Source organism: Protopterus annectens, chromosome 8.part1, assembly GCF_019279795.1.
Source record: "Protopterus annectens isolate FY-2018-M chromosome 8.part1, PAN1.0, whole genome shotgun sequence".
NCBI classification, from domain to species: Eukaryota; Metazoa; Chordata; order Ceratodontiformes; family Protopteridae; genus Protopterus; species Protopterus annectens.
In genome coordinates, this window is record NC_056742.1 from 318,130,565 (window position 1) to 318,155,599 (window position 25,035).

A 25,035-nucleotide genomic window follows, 5' to 3' on the forward strand; every position below is an offset into this window, starting at 1 on the left:
CTCCAGCTGCTGCAGGTGTCTGTTGAGGTACATGCAAAAGGGTAATTGTACTGTATTACTGGTCTGATGAGGGTGGAGTACAGAGGAGTTATAACATCCTTGGTCTTGGATGCAATGCCCTTACTTATGAGGTGTACACCATAAAAGACTTTCCTTACCACTGTGGACACCATGGTGATCGAAGTTTAGAACTTGTGTTCCCAGGTCACACACGACTGGGTTGAAACTTAGGGGGGGTACTGCCTACATTGTAATTTGCAGGGACTACCTCTTTGTCAAAGGGGACAACGATACACTTTTTTGCATTTAGTTTTAGACTGCGGCATTGGCACCAATAATTTGTCTGTGTTAACCCTCCTGTAATATGGTAATATCTTTAGGGGACTCACTGATTGCTCCCAGTTAGCAGTTATCTGTGAACTTTGTAAGCCATAGGCCATCTACTTTTGCCTGGACTTCAGAGAAATAGATTTCAACCAATAGAGGGCCTAGCACAGAACCTTGTGGTACCCTACTGGTAACTGTTCTACTGGTAGAGGTGGAATCCCCAACTTTGACATTATGGGTTCAGTCAGTGATTCAGTTGGCTACCCATCTAGTGACATATGGATTAATTCTCAGTTTTAATTTATCCAAGTCTTTTGGTTTTCTAATAACATGATGGGAATGGACCCCATTCTTAAATCAAACTATGATTAAGGTTCATGAAATTAGTATTGTTTCAATCTTTGATGTCAGCAAAAAGTGCTCTTCGCAGCACCCGCAATGTTCCCAGTAATGACTCCTTCTGTAATTCATACGGGGTTACATGTATTGGTAATATATCTAAGTATAATTGCAGATTATTTTTTATAAGACCCATTGCTCCTACTATTAGAACTGTCTGGGTATCTTTCTTCCACATTGCTCTCATTTCTGCCTGCAGATACTGATATTTTATGACCTTGTGTCTCTCTGCATGCAAGACACTGTAGTCACTGGGTGCAGAGATTTCAATGATCAATGCTACTTTTGTCTTCTTTTCATGGACAACTATATCCAGTTTTCTAGCATCTATCTTCTGAACTGTTGGTAATGGGTGATCCCATCATCCCATGTGATGTAAACTTCATCATTTTCTATGATGCTTTGTGGGTCATGTTTCCAGTGTTTTTCAGCCACTTGAATGCCACAATGTTTGCACAATCCCCAGTGCAACAGTCTTGCCACATTATTATGCCTTTCAGTATACAGTCCTTCTGCCACTAATGTCACACCCAGCAACGAGGTGTGTGACTGTTTCCAATTTAGTTTTACAAAACCTACATTTGTCTGTTTCTCCCACATGTTCAATGGACTTTGTAAACCAGTGTGTATGTAGCCCACTATCTTGGGCTGCCAATATTAACCTTTCATCTCTTAGTTTGAATTCGCCTCTCCTTAACCATTCCTATGTTCGTTCCTGATCAACATGAGGTTCTTCCAGAAGTTTTCTATACTTGCAACTATATTTATGCATTTTCCACATTTCTTGCCTTCTCATCTGGTCCTTCAACTTATATACTTTCTTTTGTTTTTTAGCACATTCAGTTACTGCCTGATTTTTATCTATTTCTGGTTTGATTTCCATTTTGCTCGATGCCGATATGCTTCTGCTAGATTAAGCAGATAAGTCATCTTAGATTTATTCGCTTCATGTTTCAAAACTTTCACTATGTTTGGGTCTTGTGAGGTCAGCAGATGTGTGTGGAGTCTCACGATTGCAGATCTATACATGTAATCAATTTCAAGGAGGCCCATTCCTCCTTCAGAACGGGGAATATATAATCTTAGTTTACACTGAATTTTATAAATCATTTGGTAAGCATGAAGCACCCTTCTTGTTTTCCTATCTAATCTAACCAACACGTTTTGGGGCAAATCAATCACTCCAAAACTGTAAATTAGGACAGGAACAGCAAACTGGTTTATGGCTTGGATTTTGTTCCTAATTTCAGGATTAATTTAAATCTTCTAAAGTATTCCTTACTACGTTTTATTCACATTTGTTCATGTTTTATTGTTGATCCTTCATCAGTTCCCAAATATGTACACACTCCCTCTTTTTTAAGTTCTTTTATATCACATTCTTGTCCCAATCTGATTTTTTCCTGGTGCTGCAGTTTTCCTGCTTTAAAGGTTGCTTTTGCACATTTATCAAGACCAAATGACATTCTTATATTATCTGAAAAAGTTTTGACAACTTGCAGTTGTGCTTTCAACTCCCCAGCTGGGAGAGTTTCTTGATGATACCTGAGTTTGGGATTGTGTCAAAAGCCTTGGCTAAGTCAAGATAGGGGGCATGTACAGCTTTGTCTTTGTCCAGGGCTTTGGTGATATTCTTGAAGAAGTCCACCAGGTTTAGTAAGCATGATCTACCCTTAACAAAGCCAAACTGGGTTGGATCGAGAGTTTGAAGGCTGCCTATGTCCTTGGTGATAAGGTCTATGATGATTCTTTCCATGGTCTTGCAGATAAGGCTGGTTAGACTTATGGGTCTATAGTTCCCAGGGTCGGTTGATGGACCCCCCCCTTTGTGCAAGGGAATTACAGTTGCTGTTCTCCAGTCTACTGGAACAAAGCCAGTGCTCAGGTTATAGTTAAAGAGAGTGCCAAGTGGATTCACTAGGTCATGTTTTAGGATGTTTAGTAAGCAGTTTGGGATGTTATCTGGGCCCAGAGGCTGTGTTTTTGGCCTTGGAGAGCATGGATAAGTCCAGGAATCTCAGGGTGATTAAGCTTGTGCACATGTATGTCACCCACTCAGTAGGACAGTTGAAGTCTCCCATGACCAAAGTGTTTGGCTGTACAGTGAGTGACTCAAGCAAGTCCAGGTTTGCTTCTCACGGTTCATGGTCGGGGGCCTGTAGCTAGAAATCATGTGGTAGGGTGTTTCACCTATAGGTATTTGGACCTGGATTAGTTCAAGAGAGTCGCACTGTTTAACTAGTCTCAAGGTGTTTGGATTTAATGAAGATGGACACACCTACACCTTTGGTTCTTTAAAGCTCGTTTTGAAGTCTGAATGTGTGGAAGGCATTGTAACCTTGCATGGACGGGGATGCTCTCTGCACCCTTGAACCAAGTCTCAGTGACTGCACAGATGTCAGCATCTTCTAAGGTGAGGAGAGCTTCCAGAGAGTGCAGTTTCCTGTTTAGATTCCTAACATTAAGCAGCATAACCTTGAGTTCATCTGTAGTGGATTTTTTTTATGTTGGAAGATTTGTTGATTTGGTATTGCCTAAAAAAAGGCACTATGGGGGAGGCAAGTGTCTTTGCCAGTTTGCTGCATTTGCTACCTGCCACTATTTATTAAAGTATGTGAACTATTAAAGGTATTTGTTTTTATCTATAAGATATAGCATTTGTTTTTAATAATGAAGGCTCTACAGAAGGGGAAGGAAAAACAGAAACTACAGACAATTTAACTGTATCTGATCTGAAAATCTAGGAAATTCAGACACAGAAGAAATATTGAGAAATAAGCGAACAGTTACTTTTTTGCATTGTTAAACTTCTGGAAATTCAGTTCTAGACTTATACCATAGTATTATGATTGCTTAACAGATAAAGCAATCCTTCACTCATTTTAAAGCTAAGGCTAAGAAAAAAAAGTATGAAAAGCAAGAAAGAAAGGACAGAAGGTCAGAGGATGCAGGAAGGCTGTTAAAGACTGGACCTTCTTACGGATCTATCATCATGGTAGTTATCCATAACCGTCACATCTGATAAAAGGATGTCCATCTCCAGTAACCTATAGGAAAATGTTCTCAGCTAATACTCTTGGGTACGGGAACATGTATGTATCAACAGTGGCTTCAAATGAGGACCTGGCCATGCAGATAATGACCAGCTAACACTGGATAACACAATGTAGAAAGAAGACCAAGTTGTAGTGAAATGTCACCCATTGTGGTGTCATACAATGAGACCGCAAAGGCTGCTACTTCACTAGTGTAATGGGCCCTCTTTGCAGACTTCTCAAGTATTTGTTTTAAGAAAAAGTAGATGCAGGTGACCAACTATTATGGAGAGAGTATGTTTAATGACCTTCTTGCCCAACATTGTTTTGCCAAAGGATACAGCTGATAATCCTTTCTCCCAGGTTTAGTTCTATCCACACAGTACCTGAGTTGTTTATGGACAATCTTACAATGAAAGAGGTATTCCCCTAGGTATCTGTAGACCACATAGAAAACATTCAGCTTAATAGAACTGTGTAAAGTTCCTTCTGTAACTACCTTGTACATAAAGGATGGCTTAAACGTGAGACAAAACCTCTCAATATATAAAAAAAAACAGGTATGGATGTTCTGCTGAAAGATCTTGGAACTGAGATTTTTTTTAGCAGAAGAGATATCCACTTCTTCAGTTGAGGCTGTAGGCCAACAGGTGGGTGTTGAAATGTTCCATGAGAGAACAGAGTCTGTCCATGGTAATCTGTGTTGAAAAGTGCCTTGATGAAGGGCTTTGCATACCTTCAGATAGCCAGAGAAGAACACCTGGCTGTTCATGAACAGTATAGACTGTTGCAAAATGTAACTTTACAGAAGAATAGCTAGACAGTCAAAAATTTCTGAGTTTGTACAACATGGGCAATAACAACCAGGAAGAGATACAAAGTCTGGATAGTAGGTTAGACAGAGATCATGGCCCATTTACTTTGTACATCTCCCAGGTAGATGAACTTTAGGTAGACAGAACGACTGAGACTACACTATCAAAGACATCGTGGGTCTTAGCTATCACAGAAACTGCAGAAACTAAGTCAGTTTTACAGAATGCCAGTCTGAGTGAGCCTTTCTGGAAGAGTGTGACAGCAGCCTTCTTGACTGGATAAAGACACAGTTGCTCCTGAAGGAGGTGATCTTGTAGAAGAAGGAATCACATCTGTCTTGGCTAGTTGGGTGTAACTAATCAGAATAGCTTTGATCTCATAGTAGTCTGACTTCCTAGATGAATCTTGTCATCACAAGAGTGGAAGAAAGCTCAGAGGAGGCCATCTAGCTATTGGTGGCAACTCAGTGTGTCAACTTTTTTGCCTCTAATTCCAGTGCCAAATATCCCAGAGTCTTCTGTCTTATTTCTCCAGTGGGAGGTCAGACAAGAGATGCCCTAGAATGAGAGACAAAAAGTTGTCACACAGAGTTGCCTCACTGACAAAATATTGTCCTCTCCATAGACTAACTGTGAAGCCATTTGGGAAACTAAAGGAGGTAGCAGCTTAACCTGTCATCCAGCAAATTGGACTTCCTAGGAATATGAGTTGCCACAAAGAGGTGCTTTAATTTAAATGTCTGCCAGCATTCCCACATGACCTCATGCACTGTGGGAAAGAGCAATGCCCTCCACTTGTTGGAATACCAGACTACTTTTATCTACTGGATGGAAACAACACCACTGGTAAGGAAGTCCTGAGAAGCTTGCAGGAATAAAAGAAAATCTCTCATTTCCAGGAGGTTGATAAGTACTTTAGCCTCCTGAGGCATCTAGTCACCTTGGACTGTATTGCCCATTGAAATAACATCCCCTCACCTGAAGGCAGATACAGTTATGGTCACCATCTTTTCTGGAGTCTGAGGCACAAAAGAGTGTTCTACATTAAAGCTGCCATCAGACAAGATGAGAATGGCATACCATGGACAAATGAATGAGATAGACAGAGATAGACAAGAGAGTAATGGAATTGCTGAAACAATCCAACTTGAAGAATCTGCTGCAGGACTCACAACTGAAGCCTGGAATGATCACCTATGAAGACATACTGCCATTAATCCTAAAACCTTGAGGAACATTTCTGCAGTCAGAATTTGGAAAAAAAACAAGGAAAGAGGCTGTTTAAGTCAGGGAAAACAGCTTGTCTGGAGGTAAAAATGTCTGTCAAATCCTGGCACTGAGGAAACAGTTGATGAAAATCTGCACATGAACTACAGGAAGGTGAAACTGCTCAAGGTTTACCATTACTGTGAGGGAAAGCAGACTGAGCAGAGACTGCTTTTTCTGAATAAGACACTCCATGGTTGTAGTGGCAAGAAACTACTCTTTCAAGTGTGGAAATATCTTGCATCCCTAATTCTCAGGTGAGCTGCTATAACAGACATAAATTCATTGAACACCATGAGGCAGATTTGAGTCCAAACAGATTGTCCAGCAAGTACAGCTGTGTAAGGACTTACCATAACAGTAGATGCCCTACTTATCATTGTTGCAGTATTCCAAACAGATGGGATTCACAGCTGATGTCTATCCAGGATACCAAAACTTAAATCTTCCCGGGAGCATATATCTGAAGTATGACCTCAGCTCACAAGTGTAGGAGTATACTGGCGGATGTATGACCATAAATCCTCAGACTGCCCCCAAGCCAGAAACCTGAAAACATCTGAGAGAGACTGGTCAGCAATGAGGGGCCAAGCAGAAAGTGAGAGGAGACCCTCAGTCCTAGAGTCTGCCAAACCTGCCAATCAGAGCAGAAAGAGAGAAGATGGAAGGAATACTACAACAGTGATCAGTAGGACATCTACTGTTATGGAAAGTTCTTACACAATTGTACTGTGTCTTGACTGAGATCACTGTTGCATTATTCCAAACAGATGGGTGATTCCCAAAGCTCATGGGAACAGTAGGAAGGATGACTGAGAATGGAGAGAACTGTCCAACTGTTCAAAGAGGACTGACCTAGCAGAGGCAGCCCTGGGTCTTGAAAAAGCATCAATTATGAAGTGTTTGGTGAAGGTGTGCACAGAAGGCCATTTGGCAGCCTCCAGGACTGTCCTGGCATCCACCTGTTTGCCGAAGGCCTCCCCAAGGAGGCTACTGCCCTGGTAGAGTGAGCTTCAGGGCAGCCGGGCAAGGTTTTGCCATGGTGTGAGTAACAAAAGAAAATGTACTTAGAGATCTAGCTTGCAATGGTTTGTTTAGAAACTAGCTGGCCCAGCCTAGAGCCCATGAAAAAGACAAACAGTTGATCTGTCTCATGAACAGACTTAGTCTATCCAAATAAAATCTCAGCTATTTGTGCACATCTAGGAAATACAAGAGTCTTTCAACCCTGTTCTGTGCATTTGGAAAGAAAGTGTACAGGTTGATAGCCTGGTTGAAAGACATTTTATTCATCACTTTAGGCATGAAGGAGGGGTTAACCCTCAAGGATGACCTTTTGAAAAATAAGAAAAGGAGCAATGGTCATGAGTGCCTGCAGTTCTGAAACTCTCATAGCTGAAGTGAGAGTCAGCAACAGGTTAGTTTTCCAGGTGCAGAAAATTTGAAAATTTGAAAGTAGAAGATGTGGATGGCGCTAAGGGAGGGAGAGTGATCTTTTGTAGCACAAAGTTGAGGTCTCAAGGTGGGGGCACATGTTTTCTAGGTGGTCTTAGATGCAGGACTTCTTTCAGAAATTATATGACCTCAGGCCTCAACATAATAGAAGGACTGAGGGGTAGACAGGCACAGACAGCTGACAGGTGGGCTTTGATGGAGGAATATTCCAGACCTGTATTCATGAGCTCGGAGGAACCTCTGATATTGTGGGGTCCTTATTATTTGTATGGCACCACACAGAAAATCTTTACCATGTGGTAATGTAGGATTTTTGAGTAGTGGGTCTCCTTGCCCCCTGGAGAACATGAAGCATGTCCTCAGAAAACTGATATTTGAAAAGGATCAGAATCCTATGAACCATAGGCTTAGATTTAGGGATGACAAGTAGGGATGTAGCAGTGATCCCTTCTGCTGTGTGATGAGGTCCACTTTGTGGGGTAGTTTGTGGTGGTTGTCCCCAGCTAAATAGTAGAGAAGAGGGAACTGATGCTGCCTTGGCCAAAAAGGAGTCACTGGTAGGATTTTTTTTTTGGATCTTTAGTAATACATTTGGTATTAGATGGAATGGGGGAAGGTGTAAAGGAACCTCCCTGTCCACTGAAAAGAGAATGCATCTGTCCTCCATGCCAAGGGGCAAGGAGTTCTGGCACAAAAGAGGGAGAGCTACTTGTTACTCTCCAAGGCAAATAGGCAAAGTGTTCCCCACTTGTGGAGTATGTCTAAGAAGACCTGCATTTGTGTGGGTCCTTAATGGACCTGTTAGTGGGTCTGCAAGAACATTGTCCTGTGATGCAATATACACTCTGTGTGAAGGGACATGTTCCTCCGGATAGCTGGGTCACAAGCAGTCTGAGTCAGTCTGCATAGTTGGTATGATCTGGTTCCTCATTGCTTTTTATGTACCACATGAGTATATGGTTTCCACAGGTGTTAGAAAACCTGAAGAGTTTGAAAGAGGGCCCTCGTCTCTTTCAGAGTGATGTTTTTTTTCTGAGTTTAGACTGCCACTGGCTCTAGAATTTGTGTATACCAGTTTAGCCACCCAAGCTTTGTCCAAGGCACTTGTGTACATTTCTTGACTCGAAGTCTGTGCTTTGAAAGGGAGCCCTGGATCAACCACCATAAGATCTATTACTTGAGACAAAGTATGAGGGAGATCTAGTTTTTAGGTATCACTTAATTTTCCTTATATGCAACATGGCTAAATGGAGCATTGGAATGGTTGCTGCCATGGATCCAAGTGCTCTTAGAATCTCACTGGGTGAACAGGCCTTGAGGAAGGCTAGAGACTGGAAATAAATTGTAAGGTTTTGCACTTTTTCCTGAGGTAAGCAGGCCGATATCTTTTTGGTGTCTAAGCTGCAGGCCAAGAAAACTAAGTCTTGACTGAGCTGGAGGGAGGATATTTTTGTAGATGAATGTGAACCCCAACTGCAGGAGAAAGTTGGGAGTGAACAGGAGGTACTGCAGTAAGATCTGAGGTAAAGAGGCCTGGATCAGCAGATCATCTAAAAAGGGAAAAATCTGAATTTCCTAAGTCCTGCAAAAAGTCATCACTGGAGTTAGGCACTTTGTGAATACTTGTGGGCAGTGGAAAGCCCAAAAGACAAAGCAGTGATCTGAAAGTGAGATGATCCAGTAAACAGTCTCAAGAATTTCCTGCAGGAGGGGCGAATGGGAATATGCAGGTATCCTTGAGATCCAAAGACACTAGGAATGCCTGTGGGAGAATAAAGGGCAACAAAGTCTGGAGGGAGAGCATTATGAAAGTTGGCACTTTGAGAAATTAGTTCAGCAGAGAGAGATCCAATATTGGGTCTCCATTGTCCTTCTTTTCTTGGAACCAAGACGTCTGGAGTAAAAACCACATCCCACAAAATTAAAAAGCACTGATTTTATTGTGGCTTGGGCTTGTAGTTTCTGAAATAGGAGGAAGAAGCTTTAGTTGATTGTGGGGTTGAGGGGGGGGGAATGTCATTCAAGGGAGGAAATTTGTTCCAAGACATAGCACAATCCTTTTTATGACAGCTAGTACTCACTTGTCTGTGGTAATCTTTTTCCAGTTGGAAATGGACTGTAAGCATTTTTGAAAGGGGAGGGTAGTACTGAGGTGGCGGGAGGATGGGGCTTGGAAGACAGTCACAGTGACTTATTGAGGAAGGAAGGCCTCCCAATCTAAGAACCCTCTCAGTTTTTTTTCAGGAAAAATTTTCCTTGGTGCCTTCCTGTGCTTCTTGTGTGTGTGTGTGGGGAGGCTTCTAACAAAGGTAGGCAGCTTGGCTGGATACTTTCTCTGATATTTAGGTACAGAGGTAAGTAGGATTTGTCTGCAGTCTTTCATTCTTTTACCATAATTGCCTGTGGTCCGAACAAAAGATTTTTGTCTAAGGGTGGATCAGTGTGCTTAGCTCTGAAGTCCTCTGGCATGGGCTGGTTGTGTAACATGCATATCTGCAGATGACTGTACCAGTAGCAGCTGCTCTGGAGGACACCTCTACACCATCATAACTATGTTTTATATTGGGTCTGGCCACTTGAGTGGCCAGATTAATTAGGGACAAAATTTGTTGGTTAGACTCTGTGCACTGTAAATCCACCACTACCTCATTCAGAATGTTAAGAATATATATAACAGATATTGGGTCATTTTGGTCTGGTAGTTTGTAGCCCTGGAGGCCAGAGTACAGGAAGTATAGACTTTTTTACTCCACCTATGTATAAATAGATAAATTAGCATTAGCATTAGGGAGCAACTTAGAAGGTTTGTCAGAAGAGAGGGACACAGCAGATAGGTCAGTTACAAGATTCTTATACAAGGACCTAAGCTCCTCTGGTACTTAGCAGAATCTGTCTGGTCTTTTGGAAGCAGGAGGCAATGAGTCATCCACTGAGGAGGTGGATTTGAAAGCATCCAAAAAGGCCTCCAGGACTGGAGGGACAGGAGGGGTAGAGTTGCCCATTTCCAAGAGTTTGTAGTGCTCTTTTGGACATCTGAAAGTTGCCCGGATTCCCACTCAAGTTGTCTCGCCACATTTAAAATTAGTTTCCTCAAAGGAAGCCTCTTCCACAGGGGAATCAGGAGGACTGGAGTCCTCATCATCTGAAGAAACCTGACCAGGAGAGTGAATTTGTGGAAAGCAAGCTACTGAATGGTCATAAAAATCCCAGGCGTCTTCCCATTCAGAGTAAGAAGAGACAACGGTAACTTTCTGAGGAGTAGGAGGAGGACCAGTAAAAGAAGCTAGTTTAAGGGTAATAATGGCCTTGAGCAATCCTTGATAAAAGTCTATCCATTCCTTCTCCCTAGGAGGAGGTGAGGAAACATGCTTAGTCATTTCTTGCTTTTTCTTTGGAACAATGTCTACTTGGACCAAGAGGAGAGGTTCCAACCCCTGACGTACCTCTACCAGTTTTCCAGGAATCTGTTCCCTAAGTACAATCTGTGAGATGCTTTCTGGTTCCCTCTGAAATAATGATATGCAGCTTGCCCTTCTCAGTTGCAAGAGTCTTTTCAGATGTGCAATCATCTGCCGCAAGTGGGTTTAGTGTAGAGGGAACCTGTGGTACAGTTGAATATACTACAGGTTCTGTAACCTTAGCAGGTATGTCAGAGTTAGACTGGGCCAAATGAGTATCGGGCCTAGTCCTTTTGAGCTTGTTCGTGTGAAGTGGTGGTGCATCTGGTATGGCTCCATCAATCATCTAGGAGTGGGTCAAATGCTTCAGTTATTGGGTATCCAAGAAAGTATTACACAAAGACAGACAGGATCACAAAGTCTTGGGCACAAAATATTGTGAAGTGGGACAGGACTTATAGTTGTGTTCAGTGTCTAGGCAGAAGAGACACTGGATATGGAGATCTTTGTAGGGCTTAACTTAATCACACATACCCCTCCTAACTGACGTCTAACACAAATATGGTAAACCAATTTATATATATATATATATATATATATATATATATATATATAGAGAGAGAGAGAGAGAGAGAGGAATGTTCCCTAATGGGGCACTTATCTGATTCTGAAAAGCTAATAAGCTAATATTACCAATGACCATGCAAAGGTCAGACTGACAGATGTAAGACCTGCATTTAGGCTGGCTTCAGATAGTCTGAGGATTTATGTTCATATATTCTCCTATATACCTCTACTCTTGTGACCTGAGGTCATCTGCCAGACATGTACTCCAGAGAAGGTTTAAGCTTTGGTACCCAGGCAGGACGTTAGCAGTGAAAATCCATCTGTTTGGAATACTGGAATAGTAATTTCAGTCAAGACAATTGGTAGATGCACTTACGTAGAATCCTTCTGGATTATCTGGCAATCCTTATGTGGTGGTAAGCATCTTGGAGGAACATACAGCATATCCAATCTCTTCAGGACAGACAAGACAGAATGCATGTACCATGAACCATTCAAAGGATTATTTAGGTGTATATATATATATATATATATATATATATATATATATATATATATATATATATATATATGCATTTAAGACACTGATATCCAAAATGGTCCTGAGATTTCTTGTCTAGTTGGGCACTAAAAATAATCCAGAATAATATCATAGCCTTTTTACAAAATGGAAGGAACTCTTGGAAGCCTGTTTTGCTGAGAAGCTTAAGCATCTCCATCCTTGCTAAATAAATCTGATGAGTACAACACTGGGCAAAGCTAAAGGCAGATTTTGAAGAGGAAAAAGAAAGGGGCTGTAGCATCCTATGGTTATGATCTCGCTAACCCATGTGTCCTTCGAAATCTTCCTCTACGACTACACATGGAGTGAGAGCCTACCATTGTCTGCCTCTGTTCAGAGACAGCCTGAAAAGGAGTCAGAACTGCTATGATTCACCACAGAGCTGACCTTGACCTTATGAAGATCATCACAGACTATAGCACCTGTCACATGAACTTGCTGGGCTACAGTCTGGAGTAGTTGCCAGTTCCCAGTTCCCTCCTGCTGTTGTGGCTGGGAGACACACTACAGCCACTTGGGCCACTACTTCCTCTTTGCCTCTGTAAAGGAATTTTCTTTTCTTTTACATTTGTTTACTTGGGTATGACCATTTCTTTACAGCTAAAACCTGGATTAAAATATTCACAAAGAAGAAAAAAGTGGAATAGAGAGGCAGTAAGCTGTACATATCAAAAACAGAACAGAAAGTAAACAATACATAATAAAAACTGTACAGTAGCAGTTAATAGATGTGGTAACAACTACATGAGAAATGCAGATTTCAAAATTATTCTTAATTATATGCTGGAAAGAATTAAATTTCACACCCAAAGCCACTACAGTCTAACCAGTTTATTTTATTCCAATAAGCCCATATGGGAGAGTCTCTTTAATGAACAGTCTAGGAAAGCTGCCTTGATGTTCACAACTAGCTGTGTAAGATGGAGCTGGCAGTGCTGATGAATGTTAGTACCAGCTTATGACATTTGAACAGACTCTTCCATGACAGTGTAGCCACATAGACCATAAAACTGCTTGCTCTGACTTGAAGAAGTAGAAATCTAGGCTTTTCCCTGTGTTTTGATGAGCCATCAGATAGCTCTTTCTCAGTAGACTGCACCTTATCTACAATATCCTGTTGAAAATACATAATTTGAGTTAATTATAAAGCTAAGCATCTATAGCAGGAGGCTAGCAAATGCAAATATATGCCTCCAAGATTGTTGTGATGCAGGATTCCTTAAGTGATGGATGGAAATCTGGGCTCTGATGGGTGGGATCTTTGTGCAAAGTTGTTAGTGAAGTATTCATACCTGGTTTGGAAATCTCTGTCCATATGGCTCACATCCTCAGAGGCCAGAAAATTGGGTCTGCTTTCTTCAGAATTAGAGATACTGTACCTGGGGTATCCCAAGAAGCTTTGTTAGCATCTTTTATTATATCCATCAATAGAGGGACCATCAAGAATATTGAGGTAGAAGATGACAAGTTGTCCTCTACAACTTTTGTGAGCCAGTCCCCTCAATTCTCATTAATGGTAAAAATTCACAAAAACTTATAGTCATCTGGAAGAGAAGGAGGTGAGTCAGCATCCTTTTCATTAAGGGGGTCTTCAGTAAATCATCAATACCAGAATCAACATGATGTATCCTGCAATATGCACCCTCTAAATCTCTTCAGAAGTTCTAAATCAGAAGGTTCTAGGACTCATTTAAGGGTATGCGGAGGGAAGGAGAACATCACCTCAGTAGAGTCACTGAAGGGGGAGGAAGAGGAACAGAAGGATGAGGGTACCACCTAGAGAAGGAAGCTGGAAGAAGAATTGTAGTAGGCACTTCTGGGCCCAAGATATAATCTTTCACTGGCTGGCCTGAAGACGCCCAAAAGATGTGCTAAATGGGAGGCAGTATGATTCCTGCACACCAGATGCCTGAAAGGCAGATACTGGTGCACCTCTACCTGAAAATCAGATGTTGGGGAACCTTGTGCTTGATATGTTGACAGAGGTAAGGGCACTGGGGCTAGAAAGCCAACACATAGGCTAAAAACATCTGCTAAATTGATTTCAGCAACATTGATGCAACTTGGAACAAATATTGGGAAAAGGTGTCACTCAGGTTTATTAACATCTACACACAGCAGAAAAAGCAGTGCTTGTAAGGTTGCCATCTGCAGTGGCAAAAGTGACATTAAACCTTGAAGTTGAAGAAAAGGAAGCACTCTCCAGAAATGTAATGGATGATACATGCCAACCCAAAACTAAGATAGGGTAGCAAATGTGGAAAGAGTCTAAACCTTGACTGTTTTAACGGCAGCTGTAAATAACAGTTGAGTGGAGAGACTCTAGGGCAATAACTTTCAAGAGAGAAGAAATATGCCAGAAGATGTAAGATTTTGGGAAGGAGGAGCCTGGGTCTCAGATGATCTTCTAACTGAAGTTTGCATCACAAAAACAGACAAGCATTCAACAGTCTGCTACATGACTCAAGAAATCTGAGATAATTAATTTGTGAAAGGAGTGCCTAAGGGAACTATTACTCTATTTACAATGGAGGACTACATACTGGAAGATGGTGGGGGTGGGGCTTCAGAATTTATGAGAGCCCTCAGACTTCGAAGAGCAATCTGAGAGTAGGGTTTTACAAACCCAGCTGGCTTTCTGAGTGAGAGTATGCTATTTTTAGTGTCTGGAGAAAAAAACAATGAAGTAGGCAAACAAGGAGAATTATGTTCCTTAGTCTGGAGAGATGAAAGTTTCTTGGAAAGTAAAAGTTCTCCAGAGGTTTTACTGTGTTAAGATGGTTGAATCACTAAACTAAATGCAGTCTGAACACAGAACTATGTGGAGCTGTACCTTGTTGCAGCTCCAGTTAAGAAAGGTACTTGCTATAACTGTCAACACCTGGAATTTTCCTGACATAGGCTCGTGTACAGGAGAATGATGCTGCTGCTGGAAGAACAACATGGAGGGCTTCGCCATGCAGATGGGAGAAAGGAAAAGTATTTCAAACAGCAGAAAAAAAAGAGGACTGCATCCTTGGAATGAAGAAAAAAATACTAAGGAAGACAACAATAAAGAAATTATTACAATACCAAACGTATATAATGGGAAAGGTCAAAGGGATGGCAGCTGGGAAAGTATACATGCTGAGTGGGCCTAGGCCCTGTGATGTAAATCCCGAAGGTTAACGGCTAAGAACTCTTTTCTTATCTGAATCGTCAAGTACAAACAGATGCTAAACCTTGCTTATCACACATGGCGGTCTGAAGAAGGAAGGTTTAGCGGTTGCTAAACCTCCATTCATCAGACCTCCATGTGTTACTTATGTATGTGTATTTAAGGCAGAAGAGGAAATAAACTATTGAAAGAGAAAATTATAACTCTGTCTAGCTTCTCTGAAATACACAGAGTGGGCTGGTCATTGGGAATTGTTGTGAAACCTGTTGCAACTGCTAAGTTGTATGAAGATTACAAATTACCTGTCAACCAAGTAACTTGTCTGTAATTGTATTCCATGAATGTAAAACCTTTTTGTATTGGGGGTGGGGTCAGAAGTCTTCAACATTAAGTATGACATACACTTAACAACATATGGATTTGGCTGACTAGCCTAAGTAATTTTTAACCATAAATAAAAGCAATGCTTATGTAGCACTGGTCTATATTAGTTCGCCAAAATGGTATTCCAGCGAACACCTATTCAGCAACCTGTAATCAGCAAAAATTGTGTCAGCAGCTTCCTGAATTTAGAGGAACTAAATAGTTCCTGAAGCACAAAGGACCAACACTTACGTGACTCGAACCCAACCAAGTGGGAGGGCTTTGCCCCCCACACCCCCCTAACTATATATACCAACTCCGAGATCGCACTACAGTGGAGAAAAGGGCAAAGTCATGTAGTTGTCTGCTGTCCTTTGGGCAACTATTTTGTTGCCCTTAGTGAATTCAGCAAATCGCTGACGTGATTTTTGCTGATTATGGGTCACTGAATAGTTGTTCGCCGGAATACCATTTCAGCGACCTAATATAGATCCATGTAGCATTGTCGGCCTCATGGAGAGACAAAGGTAATTGTAATATTTCAAAGGACTATAGAGTACTTGTTACTCAGTGAGCCACACGTTGCAGTGTATCTGAATGATGCCCTTGTCATTGGGGCAATGCCCAAAGAATATTTATATTACAGAGGGGCAGTGCTGAGAAGACTGCAGGATGCCAGTTAGTACCTAAAAAGGTCTGTTTTGAAACAGAAATGCAGTACTTATGACATACAGTAGATCCACAGGGTATACATTCTGTAAAAACTAAGGTAAAATCCATTGAGGAGGTTCTACCTCCTACAAATGTCATGCAACTGAAAGAATATTTGAATTTACTTAATTACTGGAACAAGCTTTTACCAAATCAAGTAACCCTGTTAAAGAACTTCCATCATTTGTTACCTATGTACTATAGACATTCAGAAAATAACAGAAAATATTGTTTCTAAAGTTAAAAATGTTGTTACAATCTGCTAATGTGCTCATTCCCTTTCTGTAGTAGGCAGTGAGCTTTCACACTACCCAGTAATAGGGCAAAACACTTGTTTATATGTCTGGAACACTAAAATCTGCTAATATTCCCAGCTGGACAAGAAAGAACGACAGGTGTAGAAACAGCCTCCAAGGGCAACCAGTGATTGACTGAATGAGTACAGCATAGTGACCTGTTTTAAAGTAGCCAGACCAGATGAAGATGATGATGATGATGATGATGATGATGATGATGATGCAGGCAGCCATCTACAAACATTAGAAAAAGTACTGTTAACTTCTGGCTTACACTTATTTGCTTGCTGTCCTGAGCTTGAGTCACAATTTTCTGGAGCATAATAGCTCAGGGTGGTAGCTGTTTATGTATGATTGTGCCCTTCACAAAGGAGTGAGATCATAGTGCCTCCATGTTAGTATCTAGTGGGTGATCTGATTTCACAGCCCCCTGGTGAAACAGTGAAACAGGTTTTATATTGCCTGTCAGTTACTGTTCTTTTCCCAATATGCAGTGAATACTAAAGTAAGAGGTGGCAACCCATACCTCTCAACTGTACAGGTTTTCGCAGAATGTCCAGATTTTTGCCTCATATTTTTGGTGTATTCCTCCTAAAATCTATTTCTTTCTGGAAAACAGCTGAGGATTGAAGTAATTAAATAATGACAAACATTTGAGTTTAAGACTCCACACCCTTCAGAAAATTCATGCTAATGTAAAACTTATTATTCTATCAACTTTCTAAGTTTGTAAGAGCAATATTTAAAATCTGTCCCCATTTGCCCCCCCCATCATTTTAGGCTTTGTCCAGATTTTTTGCTCTAAAAGAGGTTGAGAGGTATGGTGGGGACTAGGTGGTGAAGATTCCAACATGGGGGGAGATACATTAAAAGAGGTATGGTGGGGACTAGGTGGTGAAGATTCCCACACGGGGGGAGATACATTAAAAGAGGTTGAGAGGTATGGTGGGAACTAGGTGGTGAAGATTCCCACATGGGGGGAGATACATGCTGCTTTTCTCTCCCTGCAGAAAGCCTTGCATTATGTATATGAGCTGCTCATAATATGGCAAGCATGTGTGTATAGAGTTGTCATTTATGAGATACAGTCACAGAGCTGTTGTGGTATGAGCTTGAATGTGCTGAGGACTCATAGAGGATCCAACACCAATGAATACAGTATGCTATGTGGAGGAATTAGGAGTCCAACAGGCAGTGTAACAAATGCATAGATTTGTGTGAGCTATCGGGGCGATAGGAGTACCTCTAGCCAAAGAGAATACTATGGTCACAGGAAGCAGAAGATGGTAGCAATGCTAGTATGAATTTAGTATAACCACAGAATGTTGGGAGACTTGTGCCCATAATGATGGGGTGTGTCTGTAGTTAACATGTCATCAACAACAATACTCATACATATGCCTACATGCTTTTGTGTTTTCAGCTGTAATGCTGTGCATAGGAATGTACAGGGATTGACAGCAAAGATAAGTACTTGTTTGAAGTTTGTAGCATATTCTATATACACACGTTGTACACATGCAGAGCTGCATCCAGAACTCTGATTTACGTTGGAATATGACATATGCCTAAGGCAAGACTAATACAACACCAGGATGCACTTGTAACCCTAGCAACACTAGGAAGAAAAGGTTGTGGGGGGTGTCATATCACACATATGTAAAAAGTGGAACTGTGTTTACAGCTTGTTTTGAAATGCAGTTAAGCACCCATATATGGCATTACTGCGGTGGTGGTGCTGCGGTAGCGTTGTTGCCTCACAGTTAGACATTGCCCGTTCGATTCTCAGTTAGAGCATCTTCTGTGTGGCAACATGCGTGAATGGGCATTCCTTCGTTGAAGGTTGTGCGTTAGGCTCGGCAAGCCAGCACGTAAAACTCTAATGCCAATCATTAGCGGACCGGAGTTCTGCTGTGGCGACCCCTAACCGGGAAAAGCCGAAAGACACAAACAAACAAAATATGGCATTATAGGTTCATAGGTTCATAGGTTAGTACTAGGCTAACTGCCCTTATGGATCATTTTAAGCCTAGCCAATTACCACATGTCAGAATCAAACCCTGCACCTTGTGTTTCTAAGGTAAGCACCTTAACCATTACGCCAACCTCCCACCCTATCTTACTGTCACTTTCTAGGTCAGCATCCATTAGTAATGCACAGGTTCCTTAAATATGTATGGGACAGCATATGAAGGGTATTGCTGTTGGAGCTAAATTCACAGTTTGATTTATGACACCACTCATAATGGTGTTGTAGATATGTTAAAAAAAAAGATTTCTGGGGATGGCTGGCGTGGATCTCTTGCTTATGGCTGACGTTAGCCTGTCTTACAGCCCAAAAAAGCACCATATTTAACAATAAGGAAGAAAAAGGACAGCACTGTGAATATGATACACCTAAACTTCAGTAAATACCTATAATGCTGCCTCTCATAGGACGTCACTAGGAAAGCTATAATAACAGGGCTAAAAATGATAAAGTGAAGTGAGAACTGGCTGTCTGTTTGGTATATTGATGCCACCTATCACTGCTGAGGTGTCAGCCATAAATGACTAGTCCTGGTTAGTATAGTGATGTCAGCTATCACCACTGGGTTGCAGCCTTAAATTGCCAAGTCCTGTTTAGTACAGTGATATTAGTCATCCCCATAGGGCTGCCAGCCTTAAATGACTGCTCATTTTTGGTACAGTAATGTAAGCTATCACTGCAGGGGTGCCAGCCTTAAATGACTAGTCCTGTTTAATATAGTGATGTAAACTATTACTACTGGGGTGCCAGCCTTAAATGACTAGTCCTGTTTAGTGTACTGATATCAACTATCACTGCAGGGGTGCCAGCCTTAAACGACTGGTCCTTTTTGGTACAGTAATGTAAACTATCACTGCAGGGGTGCCAGCCTTAAATGACTAGTCCTGTTTAATATAGTGATGTAAACTATTACTACTGGGGTACCAGCCTTAAATGACTAGTCCTGTTTAGTGTACTGATATCAGCTATCACTGCTGGGGTGCCAGCCTTAAATGACTAGCTCTGCTTGGTATAGTGATATCAGCTATCAGTGCTGGGGTGCCAACCTTAAATGACTAGCCCTGCTTGGTATAGTGATATCAGCTACCACCCCTGAAATGCCAGCCATAAATTAACTAGTCATGGTTAGTATAGTAACACCAGCTATCACCGCTGGAGTGCCAGCCATCAGTGAGACATGTTTACTATACTGATATCAGTTATCACTGCTGCGGTGCTAGCCTTAAATGACTAGTCCTGTTTCATATAGTGATGTAAACTATTACTGATGGGGTGTCATCCTTAAATGACTAGTCCTGCTTGGTATATTGATGCCAGCTTTCACTGCTGGGGTGCCAGCCTTAAATGACTAGTCCTTTTTATTATACTGATATCAGCTGTCACCGCTGGTGTGTCAACCTTAAATGACTAGTCTTGCTTAGTATAGTGATGTCAGCTGTCAGTGCTGGGATGCCAGTCTTAAATGCCATACATTAGTGACTGACATTGCAAAATGCAATCACTAATACATGATTCTCCAATTTTGCATTTAAAGATTAAAGTTGTGGTATTGCAGGGGCTTCTTCCTCCCCACTCCGAGATCCCAAGATACAGCGATCTCAGTGTGTGTGTGTGTGTGTGTGGCTATATATATATATATATATATATATATATATATATATATATATATATATATATTACACACACACACACACACATATATATATATATATATATATATATATATTACTGCCATGGTAGGGGCTAGCCACCCGGCAGTGCAATTCCTGGCACCAGATGATTGTCACTGTTGAAATGACGACCTGACTCCATGTCCAAAAATTGAAAAAAGGGGCTGCGGATGGATGGATCTGGCAGAGGTATAGTGTGTATAGCGGCAAAGTGCCCTGCAAAAATTATTTTTAAGTGATTTTCTTTTTTTCAAATGACAAGTTTCTTAGGATATGCCAATCTTTTGTGATCACACATATGTGTTAATCACGTTTTTGCCCTGTATTCATCACACTACATTTGGAAAGCAAGATCAGCCCATATACTGATGCACCTAGGCTGAGATGAAGGTTACAAGTGGAATGGCCATTCTACAGAGAAACATCTCCTTGGCCTCTACAGAGACTGGAAAGGCAGTAGCTAAAATCTGATGTAGAAAAAAATTTCAAGGTTATACAATTGATGGGGAATCTAATTAAAACATAACATGCATGCTTGGGTGACCACAAGTACGATAAAGAAAGAAAAGGTTCTGGGGGTGTCATATATATGTAGAATTAAAGGGCACTGGAAATGATCAGCATGATGCCGGCTGCATAGCAAATGAATGGATTTCAGTGAATGTAAAATCTTTATTTCACTGTACAGGGAAGTCTGACTGCCTGTAGTATACTGTATCCAGCTCTGGTATGCACAGGAAGACAAGTAAGGCTCGTTAAAAGTGGGCAACACAGAATTTCTAAATTAATGAAGGGAATGGAAGGTCCGAGGTAGCATTATACAGTTCAACATAAATATAGTAAAACAGAGGAAATAAATGGGGATGCACTTTAGATACACTGCATTGTGTGGGGGCAAGTGGAAGGGCGAAACTTAAGATGAGCAGCAGAGGGTGAAGAAGAGGACATGGGTACAATCTGAAGAAGCTGATTCAAGACACACTTCAGGAAATATTACTTCACAGAGAGGGTGGTTAAACCATGCACCATTACTATAGGCAATGGTAGTGTATATGTAATCAGAGGTATTCAAGCATGCCTTGGACAAAGCAAAGAAAGGATCAGGCAGGAGAAGGGAAAGGGAGCAACAGAAGCAACAGACCAATAAGTCTCCTTCTGTCAGCATCATTGAATGTTTGCATTTATCTTATTTTATTTTAAATAATAGGACAGAGAAGAGCTATATTTATTTTACCAGGAAAGTACAGTTGAGCAGAGCTCATATATTAAAATACTGATTGAGATAAACAGAATAATTTAATGAAAGTATAACAAACTAACTCATCTTGTGACAGTAATTGCATTTCACAAAGGATCAGCCAAAGATTAATATTAACAATACAAACAGTAATATACAATGTCATCTAAATAGACTGCTGGGTACTTTTTTGAGTTATGATGTACAACAATGTCCTTGAATTAACTGAATGCATGTCTGTTGCACATATATTTACATTCAACTACTCTTACAATTATTATTTTTATTATTACATGTTGGGAGTTATGTAATTAGATTTCCATACAAAAAAGCACAACTGACCTGAGAAGCTAATGCTGCATAACACTCTGATCAGTCATATGCTCAATCTATACAACTCCTGGCAAATTCCTATGCTAGAAAACACAACTTTAGCCTGGACAACTAGGAGTAAACATCTGCATAACCCCAACCCCAGCTGTTATTATGGCTTCATTAATATATAAATCAACTTTTTTTCTGTTCTTTCCTTCTCCCTGCACCCCCCTTGGTAAATGATAGCAGAGGCTAAGCCTATGATTACAGTAGCTTGTTAAGAGCTAACATCCTTTTGTGCTGGTTTAGTGCTATACTGCAGGGGACTATTAATCTGTTAATTACCAAAGGGCAAAAAACATAATAGTTAGGGTAAACGTCTGGGTACTAGCCAGTCACATATCATTAAGGATTGTTTTCCAAAATGCATGCTGTACTGCAGAAGAGACTTACCAAGAGTGGTAGACTTAGATGCGAGTTCACCACATAACTTTCAGAGAAAAATGATGACAGTGGCTGCCAAAAACAAGCAACAATAAGGGAGAAAAAGGAAAATAAATTACAAGGACTTACAAAATTCCAACAGTTGTATAAAGGAAGTAAGCAGCTTTAGAAGGTCTGCATCACCCTGACTAAATTATAAAAATGCACATATGATAGAAAAGCAGAGAGAAATGTGAAGACAACTGTAGGTCAGTAATGGAGAGCATAATAAAAACATCAGCCTTAAAACAGTAATGGCTTTCAAGGCAAATCCCGTACTTCTGTGGCAGTCTTGTTATCTCTGATTTAAGTCCACCAATAATCTATCAGCTGCCTCTCAGGCTGAAACCTAGCCTAAAGATCAGGAAAACTCCAAGAACAGCATGCATGACATCACACACACTAAATCTCTTAACAGTTAATCAATGACATTGGATTCCCCCGATTCCTCCTCTGTTCCAAGCTCTACAGCCATACCATGGCTGATCAATACTACACCAATTACTCTTCTGGGCAGTGTGACAGCAGAACCCCCAGGACTCACTTCCCAGACCGATAAACACACGGTTTATCCTTTAATCTCTCACTTAATTATGAAATCCCACCTAATGGGTATTGGCATCCTGTGAAGTTACCATGTTGAAACACCAGTCTGAGCAAATTCCTTTTGCTGGCAGCAATGCTAGTTTACAGGCCTGTGTGTCTGCTTACAGGCTTATGCATCGAGTGTTCCATGATATGGGTTGACTGTAGGTCACATATTGGCTTCATTTGATGTGCTGGACAACATTACTTTTTACTGATGTGAGTCACATCTCACAGTCTTGCTGATTTACCCATTTTGACTTCTGTTACTGTACCCTTGCTGTATGCCAGTCAGTAATGAATCATGCCCAGATGTCTGCTGCCAAATGCATCATAAGAATACAATGCACAGTTATGAAAGGTACATTCCTAAAGGAAACAGAAGGACAGCACATAGTTTTGCTATTAGTCTGGATGCAATGTGCAGTTATTGAACTCTGATTCCTTTGCTCTAGTCAGGAGTTGCATATTGCTTAATGCATTCCATACTATAAGAACTGTGACTGCAATTGTTTATTTATCACGACATAAGGATTAAAGATTTGGGAATATAAAATGGCAGATGCAAGGTTTTAGCTGCCTTAGAGATGCACATTTACCCAGAATATAATTCTAAGCAGCACAAGGTAAAGTACAGACTCAAGAATTAATTTGTCCTTTTTCACATTAATGTTATTCATGTTTATTGCAGACGTTACAACTTATTACTTATATATTTCCAGCACTTACATACTTCTTTGTTTCTATTTTATTTCCTTCTGTGTCTTCTCCTGCCCTGCAGCATCATATAACTAGATTTAAAATAACAAGAGGTCAGTTTCTTTTCTGGTGAGTTTGCTAACAGTCATATATTTGACGGGTGCAGTATGACGCAGTGGTGCAGCTTATAGTGTTGTCATCTCACAGCAAGAGGTTTCCTGGTTTGATTCTTGGCTGGGATACCTTCTGTGCTGTGGTTTGATTCTTGGCTGGGATACCTCCTGTGCTGTGTCTGCATGTCTTCCCTGTGTTTGTGTGGGTTTCCTCCAGGCATTTCAGTCTCCTCCCACATTCCAAAGACATGCAGTAGGTGGACTGGCCACTCTAAACTGGTCATAGGTGTTAGTGTGTGTGCAAGTGTGTGGTGCAGAAGAACACCTGCTGGTGTAAACCTTGGATCTAAATAATTGTCACTGTTGAAGTGGCACCTTGACCCCATATGCAAAAACGAGTAAAAGGAGTTGTAGATGGATGGATACTTTGAGGGTTATGCAATGCCCAGATTTTATTTGAAAGTGAACACTTTTATCTTTCTGGTGTGCCTTAAAGCTGCTCACACCTGTGAATGCATTACTGCCATTTGGTCTGACAGTTTAGTAAATGTGTTTAAGACTACAGTGAATAGTTACCGAACGTTGTTCCTATTGTCCTGGGTTTGATTACATCAATCTCCATTTGCAAGCTGACTCTAAAAAGGTCACTTAACTGGATAATGTTCATGCATCATCCCTGAATGCAGACTTGAATGGCAATGCCAGTGTGCACCTCTAACTTAAAGGCTAAGTTTTAGAAAGTAATAATATGTGCATCATTAACAACTGCAGCTATCATTTAGAAAGTGTTCTCCTTGTAATGACAAAACTGTCATCCAATGCTGGTGCTTCTTTTACTCTTTTAATGTGTATGAAGTGTACCCACACACCCTAGTTTTGTGTAGTGTGTGGTGTGAGACTCATTTCAGCCAGTGTTTGTTAAGCACTTTACTCCTGCTCTAAGGTCCCTATACCCTACATTTGTGTCACACTAGAGTACATAAATCAGCCTGGATAGTGACAACATAGCAGATTTAGAATAACAGGATGGAAAAACATGATTGGAGATACCTGAAATACAGCATGTTGGTAAATAAAGCTATTCTTAGGCGTGAAAAATAACAGGTAAACAAACAGTTTAAGGCTGTCTGAAATGAAAATACTTTACGTAAAGAAATGCTGGTAGAACTGTCTGCAAAAAAAAAAAAATGTCCGCCTTACTGAGAACACTAGAGTGTTGGGGCAGACATGAGGATAAGAAGAAATCATAAGTCTGGGGGATCACTTTAATATCTAGCAGATAGAAAACTACCTCAAAAACACACAACAAGGAGCTTGGGTCAGTTAAATCCAGGACAACACAAGATGGAGAGGGTTATACTAACAAGAAGACACATACTGCCAGCTCAGAGGAAACTTGACAATACAATAAAGCAATGAGAAAAGCAAACAGGATGCAAGAATGTAGAAAGAGTGATATTATCAAAAGAAGAAAGGGAGCCAGTGTAGTATGAACATAAACTAAAGATAAAAATCATATCAGGAATACTACATTTAATATAGGAGATGGAAAC

At 40.8% G+C, this 25,035-nt stretch overlaps 1 protein-coding gene across 1 annotated transcript in view; it reads right to left on the minus strand.

The window, feature by feature from the left end:
* Nucleotides 1-25,035, minus strand: part of PMFBP1 (polyamine modulated factor 1 binding protein 1) — a 3,624,986-nt gene that overhangs the window by 379,722 nt on the left and 3,220,229 nt on the right. The window lies entirely within an intron of this gene.